The following is a 12,500-nucleotide window of genomic DNA, read 5'->3' as shown; positions in this document are numbered from 1 at the left end:
TGGCGAAACCTACCTACCAAGCTCTCATCCGGTAGGATTCCGGCTGAAGACGCCACCCTCAGACCGGGCGGTTGGCTACCTTCCACAAGGCTCGCCGCTGCAAAAAAAAACATCATTCTCTGTGTGCTGAGCGCATAAAAAAGGTGATAGTGTCTGGCATGGAGGTGTACATTCCTCACTCTTTTTCTCGACCTAAACCATCCAAACCTTAGTTTAACACAGCCTGTTCTCGTGTTATACATGATAGAGAGGTAGCCCACTTCCATCACCAGAGTCTCATGCACTTTATATTTCTGCCCGGAACCATGCCAAGTCAGTTCTCCAACTAGCCACAAAAACTCCTTCATTTATAGAAAGTGTCAAAATCTTTCAAGATCTAATTCCTCTCGTGAGTTTTGGAATCTAGCCAAAGGGATCTCCAATTACTTTTCTTCTTCTTTCCTTTCTTTATTTCAAACAGGTGGCACCACTGCTGTTACATCTATCTCTAAATCAGAACTCTTCGCTCAAAACTCTACTTTGGATGATTCAGGGCTTGTTCCTGCTTTCCTCCACCCTCTGACTACTTCATGCTACCTATAAAAATTCTTCGCAATAATGTTTTCCATGCTTTCGCTGGCCTAAATCCACGGAAGGCTTTTGGACCTGGTGGGATCCCTCCTATTGTTCTCCGAAACTGCACTTCCGTGTTTGCACCGTGCCTAGTCAAACTCTTTCATCCCTGTTTGTCAACATCTACCTTTCCTTCTTGCTGGAAGTTTGCCTACATTCAGCCTGTTCCTAGAAAGGGTGATCGTTCTAATCCCTCAAACTACCGTGTTATTGCTTTAATTTCCTGCCTATCTAAGGTTTTTTAATCTATCCTCAACAGGAAGATTCTTAAACATCTATCACTTCACAACATTCTATCTGATAGCCAGTATGGGTTCCGTCAAGGCCACTCTACTGGCGAACTTCTGGCTTTCCTTACTGAGTCTTTGTCTTCCTCTTCTACAGATTTTGGTGCAACTTATGCTGTTGCCTTGGACATATCAAAAGCTTTTGATAGAGTCTGGCACAAACCTTTCATCTCCAAACTATCCTCCTACGGTTTCTATCCTCCTCGCTGTAACTTTATCTCGACTTTCATTTCTGACCGTTGTATTGCTATTGTGGTAGACGGTCACTGTTCTTCTCCTAAATCTATTAACAGTGGTGTTCCTCAGGATTCTGTCCTGTCATCCACTTTCTTCCTATTATTCATCAATGATCTTCTAAACCAAATTTCTTGTCCTATCCACTCCTAGGCTAATGATACCACTCTGCACTTTTCTACGTCTTTTCATAGACGTCCAACCCTTCAGGAATTAAACAGTTCATGCAGGGAAGCCACAGAACTCCTAACTTCTGATCTTTCTAAAATTTCTGATTAGGGCAGAGTAAACTTGGCATTGTTCAGGGCCTCAAAACTCAATTCCTCGATCTATTAACTTGACACAACCTTCCAGACAACTATCCCCTCTACTTCAGTGACACACAACTGTCCCCCTCTTCTACACTGAACATTCTCGGTCTGTCCTTTTCTTATAATCAAAACTAGAAACTTCACATCTCATCTCTAGCTAAAACAGCTTTTATAAAACTAGGTGTTCTGAGACGTCTCCGCCAGTTTTTCTCACCACCAAAACTGCTAACTCTTCATAAAGGCCTTATCCGTCCATGTATGGAGTATGCTTCACATGTCTGGGGAGGTTCCACTCATACCGCTCTTTTAGAAATGGTGGAATCAAAAGCTTTTCGTCTCATCAGCTCCTTTCCTCTAACTGACTGTCATCAGCCTCTTTCTGATCGCTGCAATGTTGCATCTCTAGCTATCTTTTACCGCTATTTTCCATGCCTACTGCTCTTCTGAACTTACTAACTGCATGCCTCCCCTCCTCCCGTGGCTTCGCTGCACAAGACTTTTTTTCTCTGTCCACCTCTTTAATGCAAGAGTTAACCATTATTCTCAGTCATTTATCCTTTTCTCTGGTAAACTTCGGAACTCCCTACCTGCTTCTGTATTCCCACTTTCCTTTGACTTGAACTCCTTCAAGAGGGGGGTTTCAAGACACTTATTCTTTCTTTATTTTTTTTTTTTTTTATCACCGCTTCGGACCCTATTCAGGGATCGGCATCTCAGTGGGTTTTTTTTTTTTTATTAAATTTTTGTTGCGCTTGGCCGGTGTCCCTCCTACATAAAAAAAAAAAAATGTAGGAAATATATATGAAAGATATATGAAAGAGAACATGCAATCTAAAGATTCGTTGAAACAAGTTAAGTAACTGTGAGTATGGATATTGACCACGGAGGAGCACTATTGATCCTGTGTTTGCTACGAAAATTTTGCTAGAGAAGAGTAATTTATAGTTTTTGTAGATCTTCAAATAATTTTTGGTAGGATAAACATAAATAGACAATGGCGCTTCTTGGAAGATTATTACTGCGGGATAAACCCAACATTAATTAAAGTTGTGAAAAGTATGTATTTAAACTACTGTAGACTGGTTAACTGTGGTGAAGTAGAGGGAGAGCGGTATAAAGTGAAGACTGGAGTGCGATAAGATTAATCCCTGCTTTCTTATCATCTATATAGATAAATGCCTCAAAAATTATGTCAATCCTGCAAGAGGGGAAACTTCTGCATCAGCAGATGATGTTACTATCATAACAGATTTTCCTGGTGCTCTCCAAATTGCGGCGGGCAGATGATAAGAGAGAGTGACAAGAAATAGAATGACTCTAAATACAAGAAAAACAAAAGTGATGGTGGTCGGCAGAGAGGTGGAACAGGAGAAAGATTACCAGAAACAAAAAAATTTTCAGTATGTTGGTACCATTATAAGTAAGAGGAATCTTGATGAGAATGAAATTAATAAAAAGGTCGAAAAATGCAATGCAAATGTTAACGCACTTTACCTTCTACTTCAAGACAGATATATACCTAAGGAATGTGAGGTAATAATCTTTAATAAAATTTTAAAACCAATACTATTATATGTTGTTGAATGCTGGACAGTAACAACAAAGCTGGTGTCAGAGATCTAGGGAGCTGAGACAGAAGTTATAAGAAGAGTTATAAGAAGTTATAAGAAGAAGAAGAAGTTACAAGAAGAGAAAGGAATATTCAGATTAGAGAAGATCTGGAAGTGAGACCAGCGTATACACAGGCTTGTCCTGTTGGTCGGACGTCCTAAAAAGATATAATGCTGATGTGCAAATTCTATAATTTAACAAAATAAATCACCTACTTTGAGTGAAAAGATATAAATCCTTTATAGTGAGTCTAAAGAAATGGAAAGGAAGGACAATGAAAGTTTACAAGTCAGTTGTTGCAGAAGAACTGAGGGCCATGACAGACACTTCTAAGAGCACGCCAGTGATATGGAAAAAATAGGAATATTTACCAGTTCTGCTTCGTCCTCTTCTTATGTACGAGTGTATACATGTGGAAGATACAAGTATTTTAAACACCCATGTAAGGCGCTGCAGATGTTAGTGAAATAGAAAAGAGAAGAGACGTGTATGAATAGGACATAACGAATCGTGTTGAGAAGAGCGTGCAGTGAGGTGTCTTTTGTGTGAAGTTTTGATCAATTCAAGGATTTTCATGCTTTTTACTTCATGATTGGCTACCACTTCCTTCAAATCACGTTTGAGAAGTTATGAAGGGGACTAGTCTACATTCTTCACATTATACGCATATACTCATGCGCATCAAACCTGTGTGCTTTTTATTTTGTATGTTTTGTTTGATATATAAATCCGCTACTCTTTTGTATATTTCACAGTAATAAGAAAAAAAAAAAACGATATCAATATTCTTTAGCTCTTTATTCACCAGATAAACATAGTATAAAAGACTTGCTTCCCTGAAGAACTGTATAACACTTCAAGTAGGATACAATCCCATTTGCAGGGTACGTGACAGCAAGTTTCCCTGGAGGTGTGTGGAAGCAGTGCGGTACAAATTCAGATGGAGCAGCGGTAGCCGTCGCAAGTATGAAAATAAAGCAGCCCTCTTAGCGGGATTGACGTCATAGCGAGAGAAACCTTCATGAAAGCTTTTGTGTTGAGTTAATGAACTGTCATTGAAAACTGATCTAAATATTTCATAATACAATGAGGTGCTGTGAACATTATTGCACAAATTTATGAAAATTTCCTCAACGCTTCTAGGTAGCAGAGTAAGACCTCCCGTTTTGTGGTGGCCAACAAAATATTTTTCCTTTTGCAGGCGTCTTAACCATCTCCGTACAGTGGTAGGGCTTCTGCATGTCTGCCTCGCTATGCACCGAACTGATCGTCCACGAGACCACAGCCATACAAACAACATGCGCTCCACTGCACACGTCTTTATATTGGCAGGGTGAAACTCCATCCTCCTCCCGATTACGAGCTTCTGAAGAACACAGCTGTCAAATTATTGTGAAAAATGAACATTGCTTAACACTCTGAATTATATTAATCACAATATATTTATTTATTTATCTGTTTGATTATTAGTAATTAGTTTGATTTTATTATAATTTTTTCAACAATTACATGTACTTCATATGTATATTTCTAGCATTGCGCGAACACTATATATATATATATATATATATATATATATATATATATATATATATATATATATATATATATATATATATATATATATATATATATATATATATATATATATATATATATATATATATTATCGGTTCGATGTTTGCCGTGGGACTGGCGCTCCACATACCCAGTAAATGTAATTGCTGAGCAAGAAATAATAATAATAATAATAATAATAATAATAATAATAATAATAATAATAATAATAATAATAATAACTACATAAATAGATGAAATGGAATAAATATAATAATAATAATAATAATAATAATAATAATAATAATAATAATAATAATAATAGTAATGATAATAACAATAATAATACAATAATAAATAATAATAATAATAATAATAATAATAATAATAATAATAATAATAATAATAATAATAATAATAATAAAGAAACTTGAGATGAAGTTACAGAGAACGGTAGGAGGGTAGTATGGAAATCAAAGCTTTGTGCCAGACTCTACCAAAAGCTTTCCATATGTCTAAGGCAAAAGCAAAAGTTTCACTAAAATCTCTAAAAGAGGATGACCAAGACTCAGTAAGGAAAGCCAGATCACTAGTAGAGCGGCCTTGACGGAACCCATACTGGTGATCAGATAGAAGGTTGTGAAATAGATGTTTAAGAATCTTCCTGTTGAGGATAGATTCAAAAACTTCAAATAGGCAGGAAATTAAAGCAATAGCACTGTATTTTGAGGGATTATAACGGTCACCCTTTTTAGAAACAGGCTGAATGTAAGTAAACTTCCAGCAAGAAGGAAAGGTAGATGTTGAGAGAGTTGAAAGGCAAGGTGCAAGCACGGAGGCGCAGTTTCGGAGAAAAACAGGAGGGACCCCATCAGGTCCATAAGCCTTAGGAGGGTTTAGGCCAACGAGGGCATAGAAAACATCATTGTGAAGAATTTTAATAGGCACCATGAAGTAGTCAGAGGGTGGAGGAGAGGGAGGAACAATCCCTGAATCATCCAAGGTAGTGTTTTATGCAAAGGTTTGAGCGGAGTGTTTAGCTTTAGAGATAGATGTGATAGCAGTGGTGCCATCTGGTTGAAACAGATGAGGGAAAGAAGAAGAAGCAAAGTTATTGGAGACATTTTTGGCTAGATGCCAGAAGTCACGGTGGGGAGTTAAACCTTGAAAGATTTTGATACTATATTAATGAAGGAGTTTTTGGCTAGTTGGAGAACAGACTTGGCATGGTTCCGGGCAAAAATATAAAGTGCATGATATATATATATATATATATATATATATATATATATATATATATATATATATATATATATATATATATATATATATATATATATATATATATATATATATATATATATATATATATATATATATACTCGTATATATATTACTCCTTGTGAGGTCTAAAGCACTGAATCAGGGGGAGTTGTAAAATTATCATTAAACCCAGCTGTGACCTCGTTGAACGTTTCCCTTCGTGTCTCACAACACAAGGGGGCAGTCACAGCCTACTCTCTAAAAGACAACTCTCTTCCTCCACACAAAACTACAAGCACCTAATAACACACACATCCTTCACTCAAAATTTTAAAATTATCATGGCGACTCCTACACCAGCCTCGGAGTCCCCATCTGTGGAGGGGACCATAAATGTCCCCATGTCAGACTGCCCTTCTGACAACGACCCTAAGTGTCTTGACAACCCCATCAATTTTTTCTTCATTAACTTCTGCAACATTTGCGGTCTAAGATATAATTATCAGTCTGTAGAACACCACCTCTCCTCTTCTAAACCTCATCTTCTTTTCCTCACTGAAACTCAGGTGTCTGAGTCAATTGACAGTAGCCCTTTTCTGTTCCCTCTTACTTTATCTATCCTCATTTTCGATCCAAAGCTGGATGTTGCGTTTATGTGCGCAACGACTTAATCTGTTCTCGTGCTCACGCTCTTGAATCTTCTGAGTTTTCAACCATCTGGTACAACTATATTCACTCTCAAACTAAATTTATCTGTGCTGTATACCTCTCACCTAACTCCTCTGACTATAAGAAATTCTTTGACTTCCTAACTTCCAAAGTGGAGCACATTCTGACTCTCTTCCCTTTTGCAGAGATTTCCATTCTTGGAGACTTCAGTGTTCACCACCAGCTTTGGCTTTCCTCTCCCTTCACTGACCATCCTGGTGAACTAGCCCTCAACTTTGCTATCCTCCACGACCTAGCGGAATTGGTGCAACACCCTACTCATATTCCTGACCGTCTTGGAGATACTCCCAATATTCTTGACCTTTTCCTGACCTCTAATCCTTCTGCTTATGCTGTTACCCTCTTTTCTCCGTTGGGCTCCTCCGATCACAATCTCATATCTGTATCTTGTCCTATCGCTCCAATCCCGCCTCAGGATCCCCCTAAGCGAAGGTGCCTCTGGCGTTTTGCCTCTGCTAGCTGGGGGGACCTGAGGAGGTATTTTGCTGATTTTCCTTGGAATGACTACTGCTTCCGTGTCACAGACCCGTCTTTGTGTGCCGAGCGCATAAGAGAAGTGATAGTGTCTGGCATGGAGGCGTACATTCCTCACTCTTTTTCTCGACCTAAACCTTCCAAACCTTGGTTTAACACAGCTTGTTCTCGTGCTATACATGATAGAGAGGTGACCTAGAAAAGGTACTTAAGCCTTCCATCACCAGAATCGCATTCACTTTATATTTCTGCCCGGAACCATGCCAAGTCAGTTCTCCAACTAGTCAAAAACTCCTACATTAACAGAAAGTGTCAAAACCTTTCAAGATCTAACTCCCATCGTGACTTCTGCCATCTAACCAAAAATATCTCCAATAACTATGCTTCTTCTTTCCCTCCTTTATTTCAACCAGATGGCACCACTGTTATCATATCTATTTCTGAAGCTGAACTCTTCGCTCAAACCTTTGCTGGAAACTCTACCTTGAACGATTCTGTGCTTGTTCCTGCCTTTCCTCCACCCTCTGACTACTTCATGCTACCTATTAAAATTCTTCGCAATCATGTTTCCCATGCCCTCGCTTGCCTAAACCATCTGAAGGCCTTATGGACCTGATGGGGTCCCTCCTATTGTTCTCCGAAACTGTGCCTCCGTGCTTGCACCTTGCCTAGTCAAACTCTTTCAGCTCTGTCTGTCAACATCTACCTTTCCTTCCTGCTGGAAGTTTGCCTACATTCAGCCTGTTCCTAAAAAGGATAACCGCTCTAATCCCTCAAAATACCGTCCTATTGCTTTAATTTCCTGCCTATCTAAAGTTTTTTAATCTATCCTCAACAGAAAGATTCTTAAACATCTATCACTTCACAACCTTCTATCTGATCATCAGTATGGGTTCCGTCAAGGCCGTTCTACTGGTGATCTTCTGGCTTTTCTTAATGAGTCTTTTAGAGATTTTGGTGAAACTTTTGCTGTTGCCTTCGATATATCAAAAGCTTTTGATAGAGTCTGACACAAAGCTTTGATTTCCAAACTACCCTCCTACGGCTTCTACCCTTCTCTCTATAATTTCATCTCAAGTTTCATCTCTGACCGTTCTATTGCTGCTGTGGTAGACAGTCACTGTTATTCTAAATCTATTAACAGTGGTGTTCCTCAGGGTTCTGTCATGTCACCCACTCTCTTCCTATTATTCATCAATGACCTTCTAAACCAAACTTCTTGTCTTATCATTCCTACGCTGATGATACCACCCTGCACCTTTCCACGTCTTTTCATAGACGTCCAACCCTTCAGAAAGTAAACATTTTACGCAGAGAAGCCACAGAACGCCTGACTTCTGATCTTTCTAAAATTTCTGATTGGGGCAGAGCAAACTTGATATTGTTCAATGCCTCAATAACTCAATTCCTAAATCTATCTACTCGACAAAACCTTCCAGACAACTATCCCCTCTTCTTCAATAACACTCAACTGCCCCTTCTTCTACACTGAATATCCTCTGTCTGTCTTTTACTTATAATCTGAACTGGAAACTTCATATCTCATCTCTAGCTAAAACAGCTTCTATGAAGTTAGACGTTCTGAGACGTCTCCGCCAGTTTTTCTCACCCCTCACCCCCCACAGCTGCTAACTCTGTACAAGGACCTTATCCGTTCATGTATGGAGTATGCCTCAAATGTCTGGGACGGGGTTCCACTCATACCGCTCTTCTAGACAGGGTGGAATGGAAAGATTTTCGTCTCATCAACTCCTCTAACTGACTGTCTTCAGCCTCTCTCTTATCGCCGTAATATTATATCTCTAGCTGTTTTCTACCGTTATTTTCATGCTAACTGCTCTTCTGATCTTGGCAACTGCATGCCTCCCCTCTTCCCGCGGTCTCGCTGCACAAGACTTTCTTCTTTCTCTCAGCCCTATTCTGTCCATCTCTCTAATGCAAGAGTTAACCAGTATTCTCAGTCATTCATTCCTTTCTCTGGTAAACTCTGGAACTCCCTGCCTGCTTCTGTATTTTCACCTTCCTATGACTTGAATACCTTCAAGAGGGAGGTTTCAAGACACTCATCCTTCAGTTTTTTTACTACTGCTTTGGACCCTTTACTGGAACTGACATCTCAGTGGGCTTTTTTTTTTTTATTGGATCTTTGTTGCCCCAGCCAGTGTCCCTCCTAAAATCTTCATGATTTCTATAAAAAAAAATACCTTATGGTAAAAAAAAATAAATACATAATATATATATATATATATATATATATATATATATATATATATATATATATATATATATATATATATATATATATATATATATATATATATATATATATATATATATATATATATATATATATATATACTCGTATATATATATATATATATATATATATATATATATATATATATATATATATATATATATATATATATATATATATATATATATATATATATATATATAATTATATATATAATAATTATCTTATCTTACACTTTAAAAAAACCGAACCAGATATCCAAATAGTATATAATAAGCTTTGAAACATTTTAGATTCCTTAAATAAGTAAATAAAGGAAAAATGATATTGATGACTCATAATAGTAGTAGTAGTAGTAGTAGTAGTAGTAGTAGTAGTAGTAGTAGTAGTAGTAATAATAATAATAATAATAATAATAATAATAATAATAATAATAATAATAATAATAATAATAATAATCTATCCAAACGCCGATCAAGAATAGAAAATCGTTGTAACTAGCCTATTGTGCAGTTAAGAACCATCCTTTATATTGTTTAAAAAAAAATAAAAATGTATATACACCACATAAAGTATTGTGGGAATCATGACTTTCAATGTGTTATTTTTTGTTGGAGAGAGAGAGAGAGAGAGAGAGAGAGAGAGAGAGAGAGAGAGAGAGAGAGAGAGAGAGAGAGAGAGATAATTACGAGATGCAACGATGAAAAGTTTTACATTGGTGGCTTGAAGACTAATTAAGTATTTCCTACATACAGTAACTCATTCAAGTGCATATTCTTAAGTACAAGGCACACAAATATAACAAGATATAAACATTCTGAACTTAAGCTGCAATAAACGAATACACCAGTGCCTACCTGACAGTCGTAGCTCCACACAGCCAAGAATCAGTGGAATGGCAAGGCAACTCGTGATGCATGCGTATATATGACATTTTAGAGCAAGGTCCAACGTATTGTACACACACACACACACACACACACACACACACACACACACACACACACACACACTCTCTCTCTCTCTCTCTCTCTCTCTCTCTCTCTCTCTCTCTCTCTCTCTCTCTCTCATTTCAAATAGTTTTATCAGCCATATATATACAACAATAAATTCGATCATATGCTTATTTTCATACCAGCATGGCTGGCAGCGTTAAATTAAGTATTTCCTAAAGGCTCCTTAAAATAAATATTATATAGAAATATGTCTAGTTATGGAAAAAAAAACTATTATGTATTTAGATGATGGTCACTGTCCAAGGGCAACAAAAAAAAAATGTAAAAAAAAAAAAAAAAAAAAAACCGACCTACGTAATGCCCTCTTGAAAGAGTTCAAGTCATATGAAGGAGGAAATACAGAAGCAGGCAGGTAGTTACAGAGTTTACCAGAAAAAGGGCATTAGAGAGGTGGACAGAATAGGGATGAGAGAAAGAAGAATGTCCTGTGCAGCGAAGCCATGGGAGGAGAAGCATGCAGATCATGCACAGGCAAGATCAGAAGAGCAGTAAATGTGAAAATAGCGATAGAAGATGGCAAGAGGTGTAACATTGAGGGATGAGAAAGAGGCTGAAGGCAATGAGTTAGATTAAAGGAGTTGATAATACAAAGAGAGCGGGTGACAGAACAGAACTCTGAGGAGCACCACTATTAATAGACTTAGGAGAAAAAAAGTGTGGGGCGGGGATTCCACTTATACCACTCTTTTAGAAAAGCTTTTCATCATGTCTTCAGCCTCTCTCTCTCTCTCTCTCTCTAATGCAAGAGTTAACCAGTATTCTCATTCATTCATCTCCTCTGGTAAACTCTGGAACTCCCTGCCTAATTATGTACTTCTTCCTTCCTACGACTTGAACTCTCAAGAGAGAGATTTCAAGACACTTATCCTCTATTAGTTGTTTATTCTACTTGGCATTTTTTTTTTTTTTTTCGGAGGGGAAACCAGCATCCAAGTGGACTTTTTTATTGCAATTTTTTTTGTTGCCTCGTTCAGTGCACCTCTTGCAGCGCAGGGGTGAAGCTCCGAGGCAGCTGGTTGGCTGGAAGACTGGCCAAGACAGCCGAGACAGCGCCCGTTTCCCGACTATGACACACTGCGATGCCACATAGAAAAGAATCCAGGAGAGAGCGCGACCGTCTCCCACCTACGCAACACCTGTGCCGACAGCCTGCAATATGATCACCATCACCATCACCAGCAGGTGATGGCAGGTTGAACTTAGTTGAGATGAATAGCTTGAGACCACAGAATAAATTTGGTGTATTTATTCTGCTAACTGCCCAAGGTCTGGTCAGCTTCACAGCTAATGCCTGCATGTAATTCCTCATAACCAGAGTGTTTTTCTTCAGTCTTGTCATTCTCAGTGTAAATGATGAATGAATTCAGCGTTACTACGTTAACCATGCCATAAAATAGGCAAAGCGGCCACATTTTAGTTTTGCGGGATGTGGCACATATCTGAGCAAAGGTGTCCACCACAACATTTGTACTGTTGTAGAATAGAATTATCTCCTGCTTGCCTGACTCCTCCACCATATTTACCTGTTTGCGCATTGAAGAAAGTAGCAAAACAATCTTTTGAAGTCTTCTTGTTGAGCATATAGGACTCTAGGATTTGTTCCTTCGTGTACAGGAATGTCCTGATTTAATGGTTTCTTTCTGTCTCTTGCAATTTGGTATTTCCTTTTTGTTGGCCTTGATTCTTGTCGTTACGGAGAATCAGTTTTATCCTATATTTTGCTTGTTTGTTTGAGATATACATCCTAAAAGAACACCCCCTAAACCCCAGCAGGTGTTCATGCCCACTCTGGCTTTCCCGTGGCACATACATGACTTTGCACTGTTTAATTAATATGTTCCAAATTTTGTGGATAGGTGCCAGGCGGGCTGTTGTTTTTCTCGCCTGTTACAGATACTGCGAAAGCACTTCTAGGGCTAAGCATCCTCTGACCATAATTACATTTTGTTCTTTGTTGTGTTTGTATCTCGAAAATCCACGTATCATAATTAGCTGGTTCTAGTAAAAAGTGCCAGGAGACAACCCCGTGATGATGCACACACAAAGATAAATTATAAACTGTAAACGTTAAATGCTTATATTACACATTTGTTTTGTACTGTATCTACACAATATAATTTGTCATGTTAGCTACGCATTTTGTACATGC

This window comes from Scylla paramamosain, chromosome 41, assembly GCF_035594125.1.
Source record: "Scylla paramamosain isolate STU-SP2022 chromosome 41, ASM3559412v1, whole genome shotgun sequence".
Taxonomy (NCBI): domain Eukaryota; kingdom Metazoa; phylum Arthropoda; class Malacostraca; order Decapoda; family Portunidae; genus Scylla; species Scylla paramamosain.
The sequence above is the reverse complement of the archived record's forward strand: the minus strand, read 5'-3'. Positions refer to the sequence as shown.